Here is a 26,045-nt window from a genome sequence, read left to right on the forward strand (position 1 = left end):
AATTTGTTATTAACTGACTTGCCTAGTTAAAACATTATAATAATGCGTTGGAGGAGGGCCTAGTGTTGTTGCGCTGTCCACCAGAAAGGTAATAAAGACATGTCAGACAGATGGTATCAACCAATTTAGAATTTTTGGACATATGTTTTGGTTTGAAGGTCAAGCCTGACTGGCTGACACCAGCTCTCGAAGTCTTCCGATTTGAAGTCACATGTGTCAGCCAGGCTAGCCTACGTTTTGCCATACCATTTTGGGTAATGAATCAGTTATTATTTACACCAGAAGTGTCAAAAACATGGCCTGATTTTCCTAGTCAACAATTACCTATACAGTACACAGCATAAAAGTGCAGTGTTAACACGGATGTGCAACATGTTACACAGACAATTATAGAAATTAAAACATACGATTCTCAAGATGCTAAAACATTTATGCTAATTTGGCAGTGTTTTTTGACAATAAGTTGTACAGTAAATGTATCAATCAGGGCTTGAGAGCTTGCAGGACTGACTGGGGCACTCTGCTAGCATAATACTGGTGGTTGTGTAGAGTGGCCAGCACCCCAGCGGAGTTCATGTGCTTCACGTTAGCATCGTAACACAACACATTGCCAAGCATGTCTGTCAGCTTACCTGTAGAGGGACAGGCAAAAAAAACAGCAGGCAACATTATTACTGTCCTTAGTCACAATTAGGAGGTAGTTACAGTAAGATAGAGGAAGGATGTTGCTTACCTCCAACTGCATGCAGGATGGCTTCAGGGGCACAGGTGTCCCACTTTTTAGTTCCTAGACTGGCAAAGACATAGGCTGAAGCCTTCCCCTCCACAAATTGAATAATCTACACAAAGAAAGGGTGCAACAGAGGAGTAAGACTACATTTTATAGTTAGTGTCTTCAGAAAGTATTCATACCTCGACTTATTCCACATTGTGTTGGACAGAATTTAAAAAATATATAAAAAATCCCCCTCACCCATCTACACACTGTGACACAATCTCTATTTAAGCCATTTGAAATTCAGGCTGTAAGAACAACGTGGAAAGTTAAGGGATGTGAATACTTTCTGAAGGCACTGTATATTGATACCTATGCACCCCTATACCTTCCCATCCCTGTATATTTCACCTTATTTCCTGCTCCGCCGACTCTTATCACATCATGAGGTTCCACGGCATCCACGGTGTCTGTGACAAGTTTGTTGCTGTGGGAACGGGTCGTGGTGACGATGCGTCGGCCATCCGGGACCTCCTGTAGCTTGAACCCGAAGGCGTTCCCCACAGAGTTCTCCCCATGTCTGCTGACTCCGTCCCCAGCTGTGGACACAAAAACAGGACATTATACACTCACGGACCAAGGTAGTGTTCAGTAGGGCACACTGTAGCAAATATTCTATAACCATAAATGAAAAATCTGTTCTTATTGGAAAAATCATGTAACATCTCCCTATTTCAAAACATTTTCTCCCTACTGAACATGCCATGCCCTGATAGGGTGAGAGGGTATAAGACAGAAAATAATTTGTCGTTGTCGATTATTTGTTGGTACCTGATAATTGAAGAAGGGCTGGTTGATGACCCCAGCAATGGCCTTCCCTCCATATGCAATGCAGTAAAGTCACGTGATCAAGAAGCCCTGAGATCAGACGACAACATTTTAGCTGAAGGGAACATACAGTATAACAGTGGACTTCACACAAGTATTGACATTGTACTGTATAACTACACTAAACAAAAATATAAAACGCAACAATTTCAAAGATTTTACTGAGTTACAGTTCATATAAGGAAATCAGTCAATTGAAATAAATTCATTAGGCCCTAATCTATGGATTTCATATGATTGGGAATACAGATATGCAGCTGTTGGTCACAGACACCTTTAAAAAAAGGTAGGGGCATGGATCAGAAAACTAGTCAGAAGCTGGTGTGACCACCATTTGCCTCATGCAGCACTACACATCTCCTTCGCCTAGAGTTGATCAGGCTGCTGATTGTGGCCTGTGGAATGTTGTCCCACTCCTCTTCAATGGCTGTGCAAAGTTGCTGGATATTGGCGGAAATTGGAACACGCTGTCATACACGTCAATCCAGAGCATCCCAAACATGCTCAATGGATGACATGTCTGGTGAGTATGCAGGCCACGGAAGACCTGGGACATTTTTAGCTTTCAGAAATTGTGTACAGATCCTTGCGACATTGGGCCGTGCATTATCATGCTGAAATATGAGGTGATGGCGGCGGATGAATGCCATGACAATGGGCCTCAGGATCTCGTCACGGTATCTCTGTGCATTCAAATTGCCATAGATAAAGCTTATGCCTGCCCATACCTTAACCCCGCCGCCAACATGGGGCACTCTGTTCATAATGTTGACATCAGCAAACCACTCGCCCACACGGCCACGGCGCCATACACGCTGCCATCTGCCCGGTACAGTTGAAACCGGGATTCATCTGTGAAGAGCACACTTCTCCAGCGTGCTAGTGGCCATCGAAGGTGAGCATTTGCCCAGTGAAGGCGGTTACGACACCGAACTGCAGTCAGGTCAAGACCCTGATGAGAACAACGAGCACGCAGATGAATTATGGTAGAGAAATGTGCATTCAATTTTCATTCCTGCAGTCAGCATGCCAATTGCACGCTCCCTTAAAACATGAGACATCTGTGGCATTGTGTTGTGTGACAAAACTGCACATTTTAAAGTGGCCTTTAATTGTCCCCAGTTTAAGGTGCACCTGTGTAATGATCATGCTGTTTAATCAGCTTCTTGATATGCCACACCTGTCAGGTGGATGGATTATCTTGGCAAAGGAGAAATGCTCACTAACAGGGAGCGACTTACAGTTAGTGAGTTAGTTTTTTTTTTTTTTTCATACATAAAACAAAGCAAAGAAATATCATACCATCTAACACTACACTCACAACTTCAAAACTACTACTAATAATTAACCTCACCCTTCTCCACTATTTAAATATACTCACTCCTACCTCATGCCTGCAGCTGCCACCACAACCTCAATTGTTTTCGATTTGCTTTCCATCCCTGCAGTACAATTAATAACCATTGCTATAAACGCTAAAACCCCAATCTTACTGAAACATATATCACTTGCTTGCCTATCCCACTGTACTGGTATATATCTCCTACTCTCACCACTCCCCCCCCCCCCCCCCCCCCCCCTTGACCCCTCTTCCTCTACTTTCTTAACTGCCTCCGCATATGACAACTTCTTCTCTACTCTTACCCTGGAAACCTCAACCTGCTTCTCTCACACTGGACATCTGATCCCCAGCCCCATGGCCACCCCTACAATTAGCACATACCACTACTTTCCCCACTGCTTCACACTCCTTAATCTCATGCCCTTCTGCACACTTCTCACACCTTGGAATCTCCCTCCTACTTACTGCTGCCACATGGCCATAAGTTTGACACCTGTAACAACGTACTCGGCACATACGCTCGCACAGGATAACTTATATATCCTAACTTCACTTTATCCGGCAAAGACTCAACTTCAAAACTCAAAAGAACAGACAATGACTCTTCTGTTTCCCCACTCTCGTCACCCTGTTTACGTCGCACCAAACGACGAGCATCACACACACCGGGAATCTTCTCCTTCAGTTGATCCACTTTTACATTCACTGCTACTCCAGTAATCACTCCTCTCAATGGCGCCCTTTTCTTAAGAGCGAAACAATTCACAATTCTTTCCCCCATTTGTTTAACTCTAAGCGCCTTCTCCCTCTGCCCAACAGAAACACAAACAATTATTACTAGACCACTTCTGGTTACCCTCACCGATTCCACTATACCCAACGCTTTTTTTCACCCATCTTGAAACCACAAATGGATCAGCCAAAAGGCAAGGATCCACTTTTTCCACAAACTTCACTCCTACTGTCACAGACTCATCTTTATCCTGACCCTCTGCACAAGCCTCTGGCTCCGAGCACTTCACCACACCTACCACCTCCGATACTTCACCCTCTTCCATTTCTACTCCTGTCTTCAGCTCACTTTGCTTACATTTCCTACCACTCTTCTTTAACAAACCTTCTCCCTTTTTCCCGCCATTTTTTACAGACTCAAACTCACAGTCTTCCTCCCTCTCTCTCTTAGACCTCCTCTGCCTCTCTTTTCCCCTCCATTCCTCCTCATTCATCCAAGTATACGTCTCCTTATGATAATACTCCTAACCAATATCTATTTCTTGCCTTCCCAAAGGACTCAATTTTCGCCCTCCCTTCCGGCGTCTATTCTATCCTCGACCTCACAGTCCACAATGACCTCTTCATTGCTCCCTCCGGCGTCTATTCTATCCTCTGGACTTTTGTCGACATCTTGGCCTTCGTCTTCTATCGGAAAATATTTGATCCGCCACATAGTCCCCAATCGCCTGACCGAAATCCTGGCCGACGATTGAGATTCCCAGACCCCTGTCCACAACTGGCTTCAAACCACTCTGTGCACGTGGAAAGCGAGTCGATTCGACTCACAACCTCCTATCGAGCACACACTACACCCCGAAGCAGGAGGGGAGTAGAGCTATCCGGGTAGGGTAGTTTCCCTCCCCCACCTGCTCTCTGCAGGGACATCACCGGATAGAACATCCAATATGGTTCCCAACGCAATGCCATATATGGACATGTGTATGTGAGGTCCGAACTCAGTAGCTCTACTCTCATTGGTCCTAACGATTTGTTTGCGTGTAGCTTGCGACACAGCCGTCAAAACATAATGGATTTGATCAATGGATCATCAGAAATGGGTACAGATAAATAGCTAGACATATACAGTAGCTACTTAGCTAGTTAGTTTTTTAAAGAAAAAAGGAAATCTGAATTCGATACACACTATTCACAAAACGATCAGCGGGCGATTGTTTAGCAAAGGTGAACTAGCTAGCTACAAATAGCTAGCTTGCTAGATGGGTGATGCATATTTAAGGTGTTAATAAACAGTTAGAAGTGGTTTTATATTACATTTACCAGCACGTATACCTAGCTACCTGCCTTTAACTATATTGAAGAGATAAGCAGTGTCTTGCAAGTCAAGATCCGAGCTCCAGCAAGCTCATTTTGAGACCTAGCTAGCTATATATATAAACAAAACAGTGTGTACCAATACTGTACCAATTTAAAATACAAACACAACACAACAGGACATTTCCTTAATCCCACCTGGCCTATCAGAGGTCAAGATGAAGCTACCAGCATATTGCTTACACCTACAATACTTCCAGATATACAAAACAAGTTTCTAAGGGCTACATGTTTATTTGTGTTTCAGGGATTAGTGCCAATGGACCAAGACCCTGGGCTCTGAGTCCAGGCCCAGATCAACACTGCATCTATGTGGTGTAATGGCCAACACCACAATAGCAAGAGACTATCTGTGCTATTAAGTATAGTAGGGCTGCCTAAACTAGGGTTAGTAGGGATCAGGCATTCCTGATCTGTCATGGCATTGGTCATCAACCATGTCCCTGGAGAGCCACAGGGTGTGCAGGCATCTGTCCCAGCTAACACTATTTGGACTAATACACTGGAGGGTTTGTAAGTGTTGGGCTTGACCCCACTGTTTACCCCACAGCGCCACATGGTTTAATAGTGGGGGGGGGGGGGGGGGGGGGGAACCTAGTGAATGACCTGCGGAGAGCTGGGACCAAAGTAACAAAGCCTACCATCAGTAACACACTACGCCGCCAGGGACTCAAATCCTGCAGTGCCAGACGTGTCCCCCTGCTTAAGCCAGTACATGTCCAGGCCCGTCTGAAGTTTGCTAGAGTGCATTTGGATGATCCAGAAAAGGATTGGGAGAATGTCATATGGTCAGATGAAACCAAAATAGAACTTTTTGGTAAAAACTCAACTCGTCGTGTTTGGAGGACAAAGAATGCTGAGTTGCATCCAAAGAACACCATACCTACTGTGAAGCATGGGGGTGGAAACATCATGCTTTGGGGCTGTTTTTCTGCAAAGGGACCAGGACGACTGATCCGTGTAAAGGAAAGAATGAATGGGGCCATGTATCGTGAGATTTTGAGTGAAAACCTCCTTCCATCAGCAAGGGCATTGAAGATGAAACGTGGCTGGGTCTTTCAGCATGACAATGATCCCAAACACACCGCCCGGGCAACGAAGGAGTGGCTTCGTAAGAAGCATTTCAAGGTCCTGGAGTGGCCTAGCCAGTCTCCAGATCTCAACCCCATAGAAAATCTTTGGAGGGAGTTGAAAGTCTGTGTTGCCCAGCGACAGCCCCAAAACATCACTGCTCTAGAGGAGATCTGCATGGAGGAAAGGGCCAAAATACCAGCAACAGTGTGTGAAAACCTTGTGAAGACTTACAGAAAACGTTTGACCTGTGTCATTGCCAACAAAGAGTATATAACAAAGTATTGAGAAACTTTTGTTATTGACCAAATACTTATTTTCCACCATAATTTGCAAATAAATTCATTTAAAATCCTACAATGTGATTTTCTGGATTTCTTTCTCCACATTTTGTCTGTCATAGTTGACGTGTACCTATGATGAAAATTACAGGCCTCTCTCATCTTTTTAAGTGGGAGAACTTGCACAATTGGTGGCTGACTAAATACTTTTTTCCCCCACTGTAATTACTCTACAACATAGCTACAGGTATAAGAGCAGATATGGTAAGTAGACTAGGCCTACTTATTATAGGCAGGGTTGGGTGGTGAACACTTAGTACCCGCAAGGCAGATCATAAGTTACCTTGGCTTGTCATGTGTTGCTGCCATGCTGTGTTGTTGTCTTAGGTCTCTCTTTATGTAGTGTTGTGGTGTCTCTCTTGTCGTGATGTGTGTTTTGTCCTACATTTATATTTTTTATCCCCCGTCCCCGCAGGATGCCTTTTGCCTTTTGGTAGGCCGTCATTGTAAATAAGAATTTGTTCTTAACTGACTTGCCTAGTTAAATAAAATAAAATAATATAGTTCTCCCTCTATGTTCTCGCTCTTTGTTCTCTAGTTCTCTCTCTTTGTTCTCTATGTTCTGTAGTTCTCTCTCTTTGTTCTCTAGTTCTCCCTCTTTGTTCTCTAGTTCTCTCTGTTCTCTAGTTCTCTCTCTTCTCTAGTTCTCTCCCTATGTTCTCTAGTTCTCTCCCTATGTTCTCTAGTTCTCTCCCTATGTTCTCTAGTTCTTTCTCTATGTTCTCTAGTTCTCTCCCTATGTTCTCTAGTTCTCTCTCTATGTTCTCTAGTTCTCTCTATGTTCTCTAGTTCATTCTTTATGTTCTCTAGCTCTCTTTCTATGTTCTCTAGTTCTCTCCCTATGTTCTCTAGTTCTCTCCCTATGTTCTCTAGTTCTCTCTCTTCTCTAGTTCTTTCTCTACGTTCTCTAGCTCTCTTTCTATGTTCTCTAGTTCTCTCTCTATGTTCTCTAGCTCTAGTTCGGGAGCCAAGAAGAGAGGATGCACATGGAGAGGAGGGCCATGGAGAGAAAGATGTATATTAAGTACAATTTCACCAATCTGAAATGGTTGTTGCATCTCACACTATGCGATCTCCACTTCAAATTCAAAGCACACTGCACAATATGGCCTGATAGTAGCCTTCACACTGAGCGATTTTGTTTACACTCCCTTCCTTCTGTGTGTACGATAGCTGTGAATACATTGAGAGAAGATAAAGTCCATTCTCCTAACGTTGTTGACCCTGTCATACTGTGATAGCAAGGGAGCCTTGTCCGCCACATACGGCGTGAGGATGACAAACAATCTAGAAAACATATTGGGATGCTGTGGCTCGTGGCAAATGTATGTCAAAAATTACACAGTGACACCTATTAGACATGACTAGTGTGTTGTCCTTATTTTTCATTAGATATTACAAGTTTTAATTCATTTAATTCATTCACATGACAGAATACAATTGAACTCTGAATTGCATGATACAAATTAAATACAAAACATCAACAAAAGGAACATACATGCAACATACATTTAGGGAACTATTATTGTGGATGTTGTTATGAGTTGCCGTTCAATAATTGAGTCATGTAAGGTATGGATGATCTTTCAGATCATTCAGTTCTTGCTGTGACAGGTCTGAGTTTGTGTGAGTGGCATTTTTTCCTTCTAGAGGTTGTGATGATTGGTTGTGGTAGGAAGTTCCTGTTGTCAGACTGGAGGAGATCATGGGCAAACAATGTATTTCCACCTGTGATCGAACTTCTGAAGTGCGCTGCCGATGAGGGCCAGGAAGATAAGGGGTCCAAGAAATTAACCTTGAGTCACTCCACAGGTCAGATGTTGCCATGGTGAAAGGGTGCCTTAGTACCTCACCCTCTGCTTCCTTTTGGAGATGAAGCTACAGACCCAGGGGATAAGAGACTCTGACTCCTAGCTGAATCAGGCACTTTAGTACCATTGCAAGGTCAACTTTGTTGAAGGCTTTGGCAAAATCTGCTGTTATTATAGTGTATAAACAGTGTAAGGGTCTTACTTGCATCAGTGGATTGTACATCATGTCTAGGAGAATGACCAAGACATCTGTCGTCGAACGGCCCTTTTTGCATCCAAGATGTCTTGGGTCAAGCTTGTGGCCGATGTCTTCCAGCATCCAATCGGTGGAAAAACTGTCAGCCACCTTAGCTCCAGTATTACAGCATTGTTCCGGTGTTCTACAGCTCTAATGCCTATAGAACCATTCATACTGTGTTCATGCTGTTTCTTAGTTATATTTACTTCTGTCTCTAAGAAACCCAAGTTCCGGCCAAGAAATGAGAGCCAAAAACAGTGGAGGTTCCATTTGTCACACTGGCAGTCTATTGAAAAAAAGGTGAATGTCATTATGACCATTACAATTTCACAATAAGCTGTCAAGTACAATATTATTTTGTTATTTGACTGATATAGTGACAATATAGGTCTGTAAAGAAAATAATAAATGAAGGCTTAACAGATTGTTTTACTTTAAGTAAGAATATGTTCAAATAGAATATAGCCTATATTTGTGACTTTATAAGTGTATTTAGATCACAGGATATATTGTGGTTCATTGAGCGGTGTCACGTACTGTATGTTACCTAGATAACTGCATGGTGTAGGGAGAGTGAGGAGAGGTATGGCTATTCACCTCTTGTGAATGCCACTTGGCCTCATTTCCCTACAAAAGGGATTAAACCCACATGGAGGCATGCAGGTATTTTAATAACAATCATAGAGGCCAATTACAGTGGCTTGCGAAAGTATTCACCCCCCTTGGCATTTTTCCTATTTTGTTGCCTTACAACCTGGAATTAAAATGGATTTTTTGGGGTTTTGTATCATTTGATTTACACAACATGCCTACCACTTTGATGATGCAAAATATGTTTTATTGTGAAACAAACAAGAAATAAGACAAAAAATACAGAACACTTGAGCGTGCATAACTATTCACCCCCCCCAAAGTCAATAACTTTTGCAGCAATTACAGCTGCAAGTCTCTTGGGGTATGTCTCTATAAGCTTGGCACATCTAGCCACTGTAATTTTTGCCCATTCTTCAAGGCAAAACTGCTCCTGCTCCTTCAAGTTGGATGGGTTCTGCTGGTGTACAGCAATCTTTAAGTCATACAACAGATTCTCAATTGGATTGAGGTCTGGGCTTTGACTAGGCCATTCCAAGACATTTAAATGTTTCCCCTTAAACCACTCAAGTGTTGCTTTAGCAGTATCCTTAGGGTCATTGTCCTGCTGGAAGGTGAATCTCCGTCCCAGTCTCAAATCTCTGCAAGACTGAAACAGGTTTCCCTCAAGGATTTCCCTGTATTTAGCGCCATCCATCATTCCTTCAATTCTGACCAGTTTCCCAGTCCCTGCCGATGAAAAACATCCCCACAGCATGATGCTGCCACCACCAAGTTTCACTGTAAGGATGGTGTTCTCGGGGTGATGAGAGGTGTTGGGTTTGCGCCAGACATAGCGTTTTCCTTAGTGGCCAAAAAGCTCAATTTTTGTCTCGTCTGACCAGAGTACCTTCTTTCATATGTTTGGGGAGTCTCCCACATGCCTTTTGGCGAACACCAAACGTATTTGCTTGTTTCTTTCTTTAAGCAATGGCTTTTTTCTGGCCACTCTTCCGTAAAGCCCAGCTCTGTGGAGTGTACTGCTTAAAGTGGTCCTATGGACAGTGTTATGATGAGTTTCTAGGCATCAAGTGATTATGAATGTAAGGATGTACTTAGACACTTTTGATGAGGAGTTCATGTACATGTTTTATTAGTCATTACCGGGTTAGTTATAAAAGACATTGGGACATAGCCCATCCTCTCTCATCTTTCTCTCTCTCGAACAAAGATTCACTCTCTCTTATATAGCCTGTTACAAACTTCTCCACAAACATCTGGTAATCATCATAGGCACTCCCTTTCTCTGTTGCTATTACCCTTTGACCCAAGCCAGTACACCATATCCATCCCTCATACTATTCTAAACATCATTAATCTCCTTTGACATAATGGAATGTAGACTTTCTGGCACCAAACCAATTATCTAGTAACTCTAACCTGGTCCCCACGATACTATGACATGACATCATTACACCATAAAAACATCATATCAGACAGATACTCCAATCTCCGCTGTGGAGCTTTGCAGCTCCTTCAGGGTTATCTTTGGTCTCTTTGTTGCCTCTCTGATTAATGCCCACCTTGCCTGGTCCATGAGTTTTGGTGGGCGGCCCTCTCTTGGCAGGTTTGTTGTGATGCCATATTATTTCCATTTTTTAATAATGGATTTAATGGTGCTCCGTGGGATGTTCAAAGTTTCTGATATTATTTTATAACTCAAACCTGATCTGTACTTCTCCACAACTTTGTCCCTGACCTGTTTGGAGAGCTCCTTGGTCTTCATGGTGCTGCTTGCTTGGTGGTGCCCCTTGCTTAGTGGTGTTGCAGACTCTGGGGCCTTTCAGAACAGGTGTATATATACTGAGATCATGTGACACTTAGATTGCACACAGGTGGACTTTGTTTAACTAATTATGTGACTTCTGAAGGTAATTGGTTGCACCAGATCTAATTTAGGGGCTCCACAGCAAAGGGGGTGAATACATATGCACGCACCACTTTTCCGTTATTTATTTTTTTTGAATTTTTTGAAACAAGTTATTTTTTTAATTTCACTTCACCAATTTTGACTATTTTGTGAATGTCCACTACATGAAATACAAATAAAAATCAATTTAAATTACAGGTTGTAATGCAAGAAAATAGGGGGATGAATACTTTTGCAAGGCACTGGTATCAGCAACCATCAGTCCTGTGTTCCAATGGCATGTTGTGTTTGCTAATCCAAGTTTATCATTTTAAAAGGCTAATTGATCATTGAAAAAAACCTTTTGCAATTATGTTAGCACAGCTGAAAACAGTTGTGCTGATTAAAGAAGCAATAAAACTGGCCTTCTTGAGACTAGTTGAGTATCTGGAGCATCAGCAATTGTGGGTTCGATTACAGGCTCAAAATGGCCAGAAACAAATAACTTTCTTCTGAAACTCGTCAGTCTATTCTTGTTCTGAGAAATGAAGGCTATTCCATGCGAGACATTGCCAAGAAACTGAAGATCTCGTACAACGCTGTGTACTACTCCCTTCACAGAACAGCACAAACTGGCTCTAACCAGAATAGAAAGAGGAGTGGGAGGCCCCGGTGCACAACTGAGCAAGAGGACAAATACATTAGAGTGTCTAGTTTGAGAGACAGACGCCTCACAGGTCCTCAACTAGCAGCTTCATTAAATAGTACCTGCAAAACACCAGTCTCAACGTCAACAGTGAAGAGGCGACTCCGGGATGCTGACCTTCTAGGCAGAGTTGCAAAGAAAAAGCCATATCTCAGACTGCCCAGACTCTTAATCTTTTCTTTTTATTGCCCAGTCTGAGATATGGCTTTTTCTTTGCAACTTCTTTCGAAAACAAGGACATTTCTAAGTGACCCCAAACCTTTGAACGGTATTGTATGTAAATAAGGTATTTCTGTAAACCTGTTTTTGCGTTGTCATAATGTGGTATTGTGTGTGTAGATTGAAGAGGTAAAACATGTATTTAATCCATTTTAGAATAAGGCTGTAACGTAACAAAATGTGAAAAAAGTGAAGGGGTCTGAATACTTTCCGAATACACTGTAAGTGATGTAATAAATTCTATTTTATTTCCATGTGAAATGACTTTCTTTTGCAGTTGTTCATACTGCAATGTTCTATGTGTTCATGTTATTTTGTTAAGAGCGACCTGATAAGGGTGTACCGCATCCAGAAAAGACTGTGCTTATCTGCTATGATTGTCTCATCCAAGCTCAACAATCTCTATAAGGTTTATCAACACCCCGGGCACAAGTTTTTTTTTTAACCCTACTTGAGCTGGAGTTACAGTCCGGTTCAAAGTGATTGGCACTCTTGATAAAGATCAGCAAAAAATATGGGGAAAATTATATTATTACTTAGAGAAAAATATTTTGTTTAACAAGGACCCTTGATTTCAATACCTTTCAATACCTCACCTTGCGAGGATAATGGCACTGAGCCTTTTCCTAAAATGTTACAGTGGGGAGAACAAGTATTTGATACACTGCCGATTTTGCAGGTTTTCCTACTTACAAAGCATGTAGAGGTCTGTAATTTTTATCATAGGTACACTTCAACTGTGAGAGACGGAATCTAAAAAATCCAGAAAATCACATTGTATGATTTTTAAGTAATTAATTTGCATTTTATTGCATGACATAAGTATTTGATACATCAGAAAAGCAGAACTTAATATTTGGTGAAGAAACCTTTGTTTGCAATTATAGAGATCATACGTTTCCTGTAGGTCTTGACCAGGTTTGCACACACTGCAGCAGGGATTTTGGCCCACTCCTCCATACAGACCTTCTCCAGATCCTTCAGCTTTCGGGGCTGTTGCTGGGCAATACGGACTTTCAGCTCCCTCCAAAGATTTTCTATTGGGTTCAGGTCTGGAGACTGGCTAGGCCACTCCAGGACCTTGAGATGCTTCTTACGGAGCCACTCCTTAGTTGCCCTGGCTGTGTGTTTTGGGTCGTTGTCATGCTGGAAGACCCAGCCACGACCCATCTTCAATGCTCTTACTGAGGGAAGGAGGTTGTTGGCCAAGATCTCGCGATACATGGCCCCATCCATCCTCCCCTCAATACGGTGCAGTCGTCCTGTCCCCTTTGCAGAAAAGCATCCCCAAAGAATGATGTTTCCACCTCCATGCTTCACGGTTGGGATGGTGTTCTTGGGGTTGTACTCATCCTTCTTCTTCCTCCAAACACGGCAAGTGGAGTTTAGACCAAAAAGCTATATTTTTGTCTCATCAGACATTTAACATTTTAGTCATTTAGCAGACGCTCTTATCCAGAGCGACTTACAGTTAGTGAATACATATATTTTTTTATACTGGCCCCCCGTGGGAATCGAACCCACAACCCTGGCGTTGCAAACGCCATGCTCTATCAACTGAGCTACATCCCTGCCGGCCATTCCCTCCCCTACCCTGGACAACGCTGGGCCAATTGTGCGCCGCCCATGAGTCTCCCGGTCGCGGCCGGCTGCGACAGAGCCTGGATTCGAACCAGGATCTCTAGTGGCACAGTTAGCACTGCGATGCAGTGCCTTAGACCACTGCGCCACTCAGGACCACATGACCCTCTCCCATTCCTCCTCTGGATCATCCAGATGGTCATTGGCAAACTTCAGACGGGCCTGGACATGCGCTGGCTTGAGCAGGGGGACCTTGCGTGCGCTGCAGGATTTTAATCCATGACGGCGTAGTGTGTTACTAATGGTTTTCTTTGAGACTGTGGTCCCAGCTCTCTTCAGGTCATTGACCAGGTCCTGCCGTGTAGTTCTGGGCTGATCCCTCACCTTCCTCATGATCATTGATGCCCCACGAGGTGAGATCTTGCATGGAGCCCCAGACCGAGGGTGATTGACCGTCATCTTGAACTTCTTCCATTTTCTAATAATTGCGCCAATAGTTGTTGCCTTCTCACCAAGCTGCTTGCCTATTGTCCTGTAGCCCATCCCAGCCTTGTGCAGGTCTACAATTTTATCCCTGATGTCCTTACACAGCTCTCTGGTCTTGGCCATTGTGGAGAGGTTGGAGTCTGTTTGATTGAGTGTGTGGACAGGTGTCTTTTATACAGGTAACTAGTTCAAACAGTTGCAGTTAATACAGGTAATGAGTGGAGAACAGGAGGGCTTCTTAAAGAAAAACTAACAGGTTTGTGAGAGCTGGAATTCTTACTGGTTGGTAGGTGATCAAATACTTATGTCATGCAATAAAATGCAAATTAATTACTTAAAAATCATACAATGTGATTTTCTGGATTTTTGTTTTAGATTCCGCCTCTCACAGTTTAAGTTTACCTATGATAAAAATTACAGACCTCTACATGCTTTGTAAGTAGGAAAACCTGCAATATCGGCAGTGTATCAAATACTTGTTCTCCCCACTGTATATGAGATTGGAGAACACATTGGGAGGAATCATAGACCATTCATCCATACAGAATCTTGATATACTTGGTCTGCACTTATGGACTGCCCTCTTCACTTCAAACCACAGATTTTCAATGGGGTTCATGTCCTGAGACTGAGATGGCCATTGCAAAATGTTGATTTTGTGGTCAATTAATATAATATGCCATTTAGCAGATGCTTTTATCCAAAGCGACTTACAGTCATGCGTGCATACATTTTTTGTGTATGGGTGGTCCCGGGGATTGAACCCACTACCTTGGCGTTACAAGTGCCATGCTCTACCAGCTGAGCTACAGAGGAGTACTTCTTTGTGGATTTAGATGTGTGGTTGGGGTTATTTTCTTGCTGGAAGATCCACTTGTGGCCAAGTATCAGCCTCCTGGCAGAGGCAACCTGGTTTTTGGCAAAAATGTACTGGTGCTGGATCAATTTCATGATACCGTTGAGCACAACCTTATCAAGGGTGCCAATAATTTTGGGCCTGACTGTACGCTGTGGTGGTGGGGCAGCATGCGTCACGTACAGTGCCTTGCAAAAGTATTCATCCCCCTTGGCATTTTTCCTCTTTTGTTGCATTACAACCTGTAATTTAAATGGATTTTTATTTGTATTTCATGTAATGCACATACACAAAATAGTCCAAATTGGTGAAGTGAAATGAAAAAAATTACTTGTTTCAAAAGATTCTAAAAAATAAATAACGGAAAAGTGGTGCGTGCATATGTATTCACCCCCTTTGCTATGAAGCCCCTAAATAAGATCTGGTGCAACCAATTACCTTCAGAAGTCACATCATTAGTTAAATAAAGTCCACCTGTGTGGACTACACAACCGTTGTGTCAAATGCATTGTGTATCAGTAGTACAACCTGAGTGCATACGGGGCCTCATTAAAGGAAAAAATACACTGAGTATTCAAGCTGTAATTTCAATACATTTGAGATTTGTAAAGTCAAAAATTGGTTGGTGGTGACATATGACTTACTTCTCTTTTACCTCCTTGTGGAGCATAGGGCCTCAGCAGCATTGAGGGTTCAGCCCACAAGGTCATGGAGATACAGTGGCTTGCGAAAATTCACCCCCCTTGGCATTTTCCCTATTTTGTTGCCTTACAACCTGGAATTAAAATATATTTTTTTGGGGTTTGTATCATTTGATTTACACAACATGCCTACCACTTTGAAGATGCAAAATATTTTTTCTTGTGAAACAAACAAGAAATAAGACAAAGAAACAGAAAGCTTGAGCGTGCTCATAGTTATGCATGCTCAAGTTTTCTGTTTCTTTGTCTAGTTATGCACGCTCAAGCTTTCTGTTTCTTTGTCTAGTTATGCACGCTCAAGCTTTCTGTTTCTTTGTCTAGTTATGCACACTCAAGCTTTCTGTTTCTTTGTCTTATTTCTTGTTTGTTTCACAAGAAAAAATATTTTGCATCTTCAAAGTGGTAGGCATGTTGTGTAAATCAAATGATACAGTCTTTTTTATATCAAATCAAGTGTGTGTGTGTGTATATACAGGTATGTTATTCCAATATGATCCTATGAACAAATCTGAAGTCAGATGTGTCTTCTACATAATACATTACATTTAATTGATAGGACCATGGGAAAGGTGAGTCCCCATAAACCATGTTACAAACTGATTGACCTCATAAACCATAGACACTGAACAAAAATATAAACATAAGATGTAAAGTGTTTCTCTCAATTTTTTGGAACAAATTAGTTTACATCCCTGGTAGTGAGCATTTCTCATTTGCCAAGATAATCCAACCACCTGACAGGTGTGGCATATCAAGAAGCTGATTAAACAGCATGATCTTTACACAGGTCCACCTTGTGCTGGAGACAATAAAAGGCCACTCTAAAATGTGCAGTTTTGTGACACAACACAATGCCACATGTCTCACGTTTTAAGGGAGCGTGCAATTGGCATGCTGACTGCAGGAATGTCCACCAGAGCTGTTGACAGAGAATTGAATGTTCATTTCCCTACCGTAAGCTGCCTCCAACGTCATTTTAGAGAATCTGCAGTACGTCCAATCGGCCTCATAACCGCAGGCCACGTGTAACCACGCCAGCCCAGGACCTCCACATCCGGCTTATTCATCTGCGTGATCATCTGAGACCAGCCACCCGGACAGCAAAAAAATTAATAAAATGGGTTCGCACAACCAAATAATTTTTGCACAAACTGTCAGAAACCGTGTCAGGGAAGCTCATCTGCGTGCACGTCGTCCTCACCAGGGTCTTGACCTGACTGCAGTTTGGTGTCGTAACCGACTTCAGTGGGCAAATGCTCACCTTCGATGGCCACTGGCATGCTGGAGAAGTATGCTCTTCACGAATGAATCCCGGTTTCAACTGTACCGGGCAGATGACAGACAGCGTGTATGGTGTCGTGTGGGTGAGCGGTTTGCTGATGTCAACGTTGTGAACAGAGTGCCCCATGGTGGCGGTGGGGATATGGTATGCATTTTATCGAATGCAATTTGAAATACACTATACAGTGCATTCGGAAAGTATTCAGACCCCTTGACCTTTTCCACATTTTGTTACGTTACAGCCTTATACTAAAATGGATTATATGATTTGTTTTCCTCATCTACACACAATACCCCATAATGACAAAGCAAAAACAGTTTTTTTGACATTTTTGCTAATTCATAAAAAATACAAAACTGAAATATCACATTTACATAAGTATTCAGACCCTTTGCTATGACACTTGAAATTCAGCTCAGGTGCATATTTTTTCCATTGATCATCCTTGAGATGTTTCTACAACTTGATTGGAGTCCACCTGTGGTAAATTAAATTGATTGGACATGATTTGGAAAGGCACACACCTATCTATATAAGGTCCCACAGTTGACAGTGCATGTCAGCGCAAAAACCAAGCCAAGAGGTTGAAGGAATTGTGCAAAGAGCTCCGAGACAGGATTGTGTCGAGGCACAGATCTCGGGAAGGGTACCAAAACATTTCTGCAGTATTGAAGGTCCCCAAGAACACAGTGGCCATCATTCTTAAATGGAAGAAGTTTGGAACCACCAAGACTCTTCCTAGAGCTGGCCGCCCAGCCAAACTGAGCAATCTGAGCAATCGGGGGAGAAGGGCCTTGGTCAGGGAGGTGACCAAAAACCCGATGCTTAATACTTTCCAAATGCACTGTATTTACAAAAGTATGTGGACCCCCCTTCAAATTAGTGGATTTGGCTATTTCAGCCACATCCGTTGCTGACAGGTGTATAAAATCGAGCACACAGCCATGCAATCTCCATAGACAAACATTGGCAGTAGAATTGCCTTACTGAAGAGCTCAGTGACTTTCAATGTGGCACCGTCATAGGATGCCACCTTTCCAACAAGTCAGTTCGTAAAATGTCTGCCCTGCTAGAGCTGCCCCGGTCAACTGTAAGTGCTGTTATTGTGAAGTGGAAACGTCTAGGAACAACAACGGCTCAGCCGTGAAGTGGTAGGCCACACAAGCTCACAGAATGGGACCGCCGAGTGCTGAAGTGCGTAGAAATCGTCTGTCCTCGGTTGCAACACTCACTACTGAGTTCTAAACTGCCACTGGAAGCTATGTCAGCACAATAACTTTTCGTCGGGAGCTTCATGAAATGGGTTACCATGGCCGAGCAGCCGCACACAAGCCTAAGACCACCTAACGTCGGCTGGAGTGGTGTAAAGCTCACCGCCATTGGACTCTGGAGCAGTGGAAACACGTTCTCTGGAGTGATGAATCACGCTTCACCATCTGGCAGTCCGATGGACGAATCTGGGTTTCTGAACGTTACCTGCCCCAATGCATAGTGCCATCTGTAAAGTTTGGTGGAGGAGGAATAATGGTCTGGGGCTGTTTTTCATGGTTCGGGGTAGGCCCCTTAGTTCCAGTGAAGGGAAATCTTAATGCGAAGCATACAATGACATTCTAGACGATTCTGTTCATCCAACTTTGTAGCAACAGTTTGGGGAAGGCCCTTTCCTGTTTCAGCATGACAATGCCCCTGTGGACAAAGCGAGGTCCATACAGAAATAGTTTATATAAGATCGGTGTAGAAGAACATGACTGACCTGCACAGAGCCCTGACCTCAACCCCATCGAACACCTTTGGGATGAATTGGACTGCCAACTGCGAGCCAGGCCTATCGCCCAACATCAGTGCCCGACCTAACTAATGCTCTTGTGGCTGACTGGAAGCAAGTCCCCGCAGCAATGTTCCAACATCTAGTGGAAAGCCTTCCCAGAAGAGTAGAGGCTTTTTTAGCAGCAAAGGGGGGACCAACTCCATATTAATGCCCATGATTTTGGAATTAGATGTTAGACGAGCAGGTGTCCACATACTTTTGGTCATGTAGTGTACCTTCGCACAGCCGTGACGAGATCCACGACAACATTCCACAGGCCCATTGTCGTGCCATTCATCCGCCGCCATCACCTCATGTCTCAGCATGATAATGCACGGCCCATGTCACAAGGATCTGTACACAATTTCTGGAAGCTGAAAATGGCCCAGTTCTTACATGGCCTGCATACTCACCAGACATGTCACCCATTGAGCATATTTGGGATGGATCGAGTTGTACGACAGCGTGTTCCAGTTCCCACCAATATCCAGCAACTTCGCACAGCCATTGAAGAGGAGTTGAACAACATTCCACAGGCCACAATCAACAGCCTGATCAACTCTATGCGAAGGAGATGTGTCGCGCTGCATGAGGCAAACGATGGTCACACCAGCTACTGACTGGTTAAATGATCCACGCCCCTACCTTTTTTAAAGGTGTCTGTGACCAACAGATGTATATCTGTATTCCCAGTCATGTGAAATACATAGATTAGGGCCTAATGAATGTATTTCAATTGACTGATTTCCTTATATGAACTGTAACTCAGTAAAAAATATTATATTTTTAATATTATATTTTTAATATTATATTATATTTATATTTTAGTTTTTTTGTATGTGCATGCGTGCATTATGTGTGCGTATGTGTGAAGGTGTGTTAGTAAATGTCAGATTGTCCATTCGTAAATTCAGAGCGTTTCGCTCTCGGAGCCTTCAGAGCGCACACTGGACGCTCTGGCCGAGGAGTAGGGTTGATCTGAGCGTTCTGACCTCACAATGGTAGTCAAGCACACAAGCTTCCAGATACAAATGAGAGAACACCTACCAAACTCTGACCATTTTACTTGCCCTAGCAGAGCTGGTTAGGCTGTTTTCATATTATCTAGAGCGTTGGTGACTGTAACTGTGCTGCTGGCAACAATTATGTTTATTTGCGGATGTTTACTGACACCGGTCATGTTCAACGGGTGTTGTGCGTTCGTAAATTCATCAGTTATTCTGTGCTCTGGCACACAGACTGAGTGCTCTGAAATCGGAGTCATAGCCAGAGTGAATTTACGAACGCACCCAGACTGTATGAAAAAGTACCAGATTAAATAAAACCAATTTTATGAAACCCTTGACTAAGACTGTTGAATCCCTGATAGTCAAAATAGCATGAGAAAAATATATTGTTCTTTTAACCAAAATTTCGTTGGTGTGTCCATATTTTCAGAAAGGGGGACATTGGCAAATCTGAATAGATAAGGCCTGACAAAATACTAACTCTATATCCTGTGGTCTACATCCTGAGATCTCCTCCAGTATTACTGCCGTCACCACAGCAGCTAGATAACCGCAGATGCAAGACTTAATACTGCAAGCTAAACATGTTGAATAGTGGGTTTATTCATAGGGTCAAGTCGTCATGTGACTCCCTAACGGCTTTACAATGAAAATCTTGTAGACTGATATAGGACACTTCTATCCAAAGGTGAACGGCTTTAAACTGCATTTCTCTCATGATGTATAGCATGTGTAAAAGAAGTCAAGTTGAAAACCACTATGTCAAATTCTCCAAGCATGTTTAATCCATCATGTGACACCTGGACTTATTCTTATTACATAAACAATTAACAATATATTTTGTGATGTAAACCAGAAATATTAATCACTGTTGATCTATACTGTTCTGATCTAATGAGATGGATGTAGGATATTATATTCCTTTCCCAGTCATGGAGGACAGAGACATTCAGCTGTGCACCTCACTGAAGACCACTACTGAATCGGGGGTAGGTAGGATATTGTGGTAATACATTAATTTTTCATAGGTTAGGGTTAGGCATGACATTCCATGTCAGACTCTTCAATACCACTTTTCTCAACATCTTAGACCCCAAAGGTTAATTAACCCTTTTGAAGCTTATGTGACTTATAATATTTTTGTAGAGGGCTGAAAGCCACAGCCGAATGGGTTACAACTGACAATTTCTCACTAGATATCGATATCGCCTCTTACACAGATCACAGGTTAGGGTATACAGTACCAGTCAAAGGTTTGGACACACCTACTCATTCAAGGGTTTTACTTTATTTTTACTGTTTTCTACATTGTAGAATAATAGTGAAGACATCAAAACTATAAAATAACACATATGGAATCATGTAGTAACCAGAACAATGTTAAACAAATCAAAATATATTTCATATTTGAGATTCTTCAAAGTAGCCACCCTTTGCCTTGATGACAGCTTTGCACACTCTTGGCATTCTCTCAACCAGCTTCATGAGGTAGTCACCTGGAATGCATTTCAATTAACAGTTGTTTCTTGGTAAAAGTTAATTTGTGGAATTTCTTTCCTTCTTAATGCGTTTGAGCCAATCAGTTGTGTTGTGACAAGGTAGTGGTGGTATACAGAAGATAGCCCTATTTGGTAAAATACCAAGTCCATATTATGGCAAGAACAGCTCAAATAAGCGAAGAGAAATGACAGACCATAATACTTTAAGACATGAAGGTCAGTCAAGCCGGAAAACTTAAAGAACTTTGAACGTTTCTTCAAGTGCAGTTGCAAAACCCATCAAGGCCTATGATGAAACTGGCTCTCATGAGGACCGCCACAGGAAAGGAAGACCCAGAGTTACCTCTGCTGCAGAGGATAAGTTCATTAGAGTTAACTGCACCTCAGATTGCAACCCAAATAAATGCTTCACAGAGTTCAAGTAACAGACACATCTCAACATCAACTGTTCAGAAGAGACTGCGTGAATCAGGCCTTCATGGTTGAATTGCTGCAAAGAAACCACTACTAAAGGACACCAATAAGAAGAAGAGATTTGCTTGGGCCATGAAGCACGAGCAATGGACATTAGACCAGTGGAAATCTGTCCTTTGGTCTGATGAGCCCAAATTTGAGATTTTTGGTTCCAACCGCCATGTCTTTGTGAGACGCAGAGTAGGTGAACAGATTATCTTCGCATATGTGGTTCCCACCGTGAAGCATGGAGGAGGAGGTGTGATGGTGTGCGGTTGCTTTGCTGGTGACACTGTCAGTGATCTATTTAGAATTCAAGGCACACTTAACCAGCATGGCTACCACAGCATTCTGCAGCGATACGCCATCTCATCTGGTTTGCGCTTAGTGGGAGTATAATTTATTTTCAACAGGACAATGACCCAAAACAAATACTTTTTTCCCTCACTGTATATGTTGTCAAGGGGGAAGGATATTGACGATTTAAAAAAATACGTACAGAAATACAGAGATGAATAAAAGCAGACGTACATTTTTTAAAAGCATGAGTAAAAACACTGTCCAAGCTCTGTCCCACTCCCAAAATAATATCACCCAGGAATACACTGGGTACTTACGACTCTGCTCATTCAGCTCTCCTCTCATTCTTTCCTCTCTTCTCCTCTCCTCTCTCAGCTCATCCTCCACTCTCACCACAATCTAGGTCAAGTGACCTTCTCCATTGGCAATGGCATCATCTAGTCCCTCTTCCCTCCTCCCCACCCTTGGTTCTTAACACGCCTGCCTCATCTGGTGGTGGGGCGCTGGAACAACAACTGTGTTCCCGACTGGGAAGTTTCTCTGGACTCCACAGGTAAATCGTGGGAAAGTCATTGGTTGGCCACACTCCAGGTGCCGGGGGATCAGATGCAGCGGTAGGTACTGTTGGCCAGGGGGTCTCGTTCTGCTCCGCTGGTCCGCACTGTGGAAGCAGCCCCCTTAAACTGAAGACTGAAACAGAGAGACAGGAAGAGTTCAGGATTAGACACACTGTGATCTTGGAAATCAAGGCTCTTTACTAAAACTTTACTAGTTTTAGTGAGTGAGAACTGTCATAGTTTTAGTAAATGAGACACTTGTTTTGCTATTCCACTACATGTCATCCTAATGGGTCATTCTGTGAGCCACTGACCTGTGTGTTCCTCCTCAGTCAGCAGCAGGTGTATTCTACAGGAGCTGGGAGCCTCCTAACTGGTCCCCAGCTGGAGACACTTAGTGACGGACCACTGCTGTGGCATTACACACTTGCTGCAGGACCAAACACATTCCGATCAGAGATGTACACATTTATAAATGATTCATTAACCATTAATAAACTAATTATAAACCCTTTATAAACCCCTTGTAAAGGGACCCTTATTGTAAAATGCCATTTTGCACCATAAAGCTCACAAAATGTGACATGAAGTTATAATAGTTGACCATTGCCATTTGCTCTTGGTAAAGTTCTTCTTGATCTGGGCGCTGACAGACTCATGGATGTTCTTATCCAGGGCTGTGTCTCCAGCAATCCTGAGGGACAGAGAAAGGGAGGGAGGGAGAGAGACATGAGGGCCAGGCTCTGTGTGTGCTTGTGTGTGTGTGTTTGCTCCCCAGAGAGGTAGAGGCAGCAGGTGGCTGTGTGTGTGTGTTTGTGACAGCGTGCAGTTGTGTGTGTGTGTGTGTCTATATTACTACTAACCAGAGATGTTAAGGCCACTGGATGACTGTAGAGTTACCACCACATGGTCCTGTAGATATTAATGTCCTGTGTGTGTGTGTTTCTGTACTACAACCAACCAGAGACGTGGAAGCGGCAGGATGAGAGGGAGGGCAGAGCCGCTATCTACTTGGCCCTCTCCGGCCCCCAGGCATGGCCTGGCACGGGCACCACCTCAACACCCACAGCCACTCCTCCACTGCAGGCTCCTCCTGCCTCTGCCTCTCCACCTAGACCAGCACCCAGAGACCCCCACCACCTCACAGCCCGGCCCAATGCAGCCAGGCCACTGGGGGAAATAAGAACAGAAGACAACATGGTCTATACAACAATAACAACAACAGGCGACTACAGAGATGGACAGAGAATAAGTCAATAAAGGACGATAATGTTCAGAAGGCAGAGCACATAAGAAAACACAGTGAAACAGGAGGTAGACTACTATCTGAACTTGTGCAATATCACATGCTTATTTTATGAACAAAACCCAGCTTCACTAAAGAACATCAATAGAGGACAGAATCAACAGGGTTGAGTTCAGGTGGATGACAATGTAAACATTAAAGCTAGTAGTAGGCTTAATGTAATGAATAGAGATGATTAACCTGTACCCCTGCACATTGACTCAGTACCGGTACCCCCTGTATATAGCCGTGTTATTGTTATTTATTGTGCTACTTTTGATTTTTTACTTTAGTTTATTTAGTAAATATTTTCTGAACTCTGTTTCTTGAACTGCATTGTTGGTTAAGGGCTTGTAAGTAAGCATTTCACGGTAAGGTCTACACCTGTTGTATTTGGCCCATGTGACAAACACAATTTGATTTGATATAATTAACTGCTAGACCTACTTGGCAGAGAGACACATAAGATAATATCTGGACAATTAATTTATATCTGAACTTTCAACAATGTTGTTCTCTACTGAACACAGACCGGACACGGACACACACACACACTCACACGCTTTACAATGACAGACATGTGACTACACCTACATAGAACAAGAGATAACCAAGCCAGGTTATTCCAATCCTTTGGTGTATGTGTGTGTGTTTGTTTGTGTGTTTGTGTGTGTGTGTGTGTGTGTGTTTGTGTATGTGTATGTGTGTGTGTGAGTGTGTGAATGTATGGACAATGGAGGAGGTATATATAGTATAAAACCACTTCTAACACTCTTTCCCCTGTTTAACACCGTAAATATGCGCCATTACCCATCTATCTAGCTATTTGTAAGTGCATTATATATACAAAAGTATGTAGACACCCCTTCAAATTAGTGGATTTGGCTATTTCAGCTACACCCGTTGCTGACAGGTGTATAAAATCGAGCACACAGCCATGCAATCTCCATTGATAATCATTGGTAGTAGAATGGCCTTACTGAAGTGCTGTAAAGCCTGCCGCCATTGGACTCTGAAGCAGTGGAAACGCGTTCTCTGGAGTGATGAATCACGCTTCATCATCTGGCAGTCTGACGGACGAATCTGGGTTTGGCGGATGCCAGGAGAACGCTACCTGCCCCAATGCATAGTGCCAACTGTAAAGTTTGGTCATGCAGTGTATGTTCTGTGAAATCCATACATATTTTTCACTTTTTCACCTCAAGTGCCAACCTTCTGTCTTTTTTTTCAGCCCTACTTCCACATGGAGGACTACACGTTTGAGTGTGGGGCTACGTGGCCGGCCTGCTCTCCTGGACCGCCAACATGGCCATCTTCTTCGGCATCAACAAGGAAGTGCTGCCACTCAAGGTACGGGGAACAGGCGCTGAATGATGTTACCCTCCATAAAGTAGTATCGTAACCCTATATGTCTGTGTACGTGTGTGTGATCTGATGTTAGATAACCATTGTGAACAGCATTTCTTCTCTCCAGGTTAGCCTACTTAGAGTGTGTACGCGCTAACCTGGTTATGCAAGAGGACAGACTGACGATTGCCAATGCTGAGCTGGCTCAGGCTCAGGCTCAGGCTCAGGCTCAGGCTCAGGCTCAGGCTCAGGCTCAGGCTCAGGCTCAGGCTCAGGCTCAGGCTCAGGCTCAGGCTCAGGCTCAGCTGGATGAGAAAGGCCCAGTTGGACAAAGTACAAGCCACGTTCGATGCTGCCATGAAAGAGGAACAGGTAAGGTCCAATCCTCAAAAAAACATGTTCTGTATTCTTGAATTAGAAATAATGCAACAAAAAATATATATATGTATAGATAGTAAAATAGAATATAGTTCACTCAGTAGATGAGTTTGTGGACTTGCTGAATGAAAAGGAATAAAATGCAGGAATAAAATGGTGGCAGCGTCAGCACTCATTGATGGGCTTAGTGGAGAGAAAGTGCACTGGACAGAGCAGAGAAAACATTTTAAATCACAGATCAACAGGCAGGTTACAGATAAGAGAAGGATAGCAGAAAGTTATTTTACTTTCAGTATTCTGACTAAAGGCATTATATATATAGATTTAATGCAATGCAATACAAAACAATGCACTACAGACAATATCAATGCTCAGTTCTTTCCCCCAGACGCTTTTCAATGTGACCATTTACATTTTGTTGTCCTCTTCTCTTTGGACAGACTCGAAGGGGACGTCCTCCAGCTCACTGGCTTCCTGTCGTACTGCAGACCCTTCAACCAGAACTTCTGGAATGAGAGGAGCTGGATCCCGCCCTGGACAATGTGCTGGTGAAGAACAACGTCAATCATAACGAGTGTCAGATCCTCATC

At 43.0% G+C, this 26,045-nt stretch overlaps 1 pseudogene across 1 annotated transcript; it reads right to left on the bottom strand.

Moving 5' to 3' along the window:
• Positions 1-483: 483 nt before the first annotated feature.
• Positions 484-25,055, bottom strand: LOC311108398 (3'(2'),5'-bisphosphate nucleotidase 1-like; annotated as a pseudogene). The gene is made up of 8 exons: positions 25,006-25,055; positions 23,457-23,615; positions 23,050-23,139; positions 22,511-22,578; positions 1,547-1,633; positions 1,127-1,314; positions 734-839; positions 484-632 (listed from the first exon to the last, which is right to left on the bottom strand). The product of its transcript is annotated as a 3'(2'),5'-bisphosphate nucleotidase 1-like (transcript).
• Between the last annotated feature and the right edge of the window lie 990 nt (positions 25,056-26,045).

This window comes from Coregonus lavaretus (genome assembly GCF_964263955.1).
Source record: "Coregonus lavaretus genome assembly, chromosome: 33".
Classification (NCBI taxonomy): Eukaryota; Metazoa; Chordata; class Actinopteri; order Salmoniformes; family Salmonidae; genus Coregonus; species Coregonus lavaretus.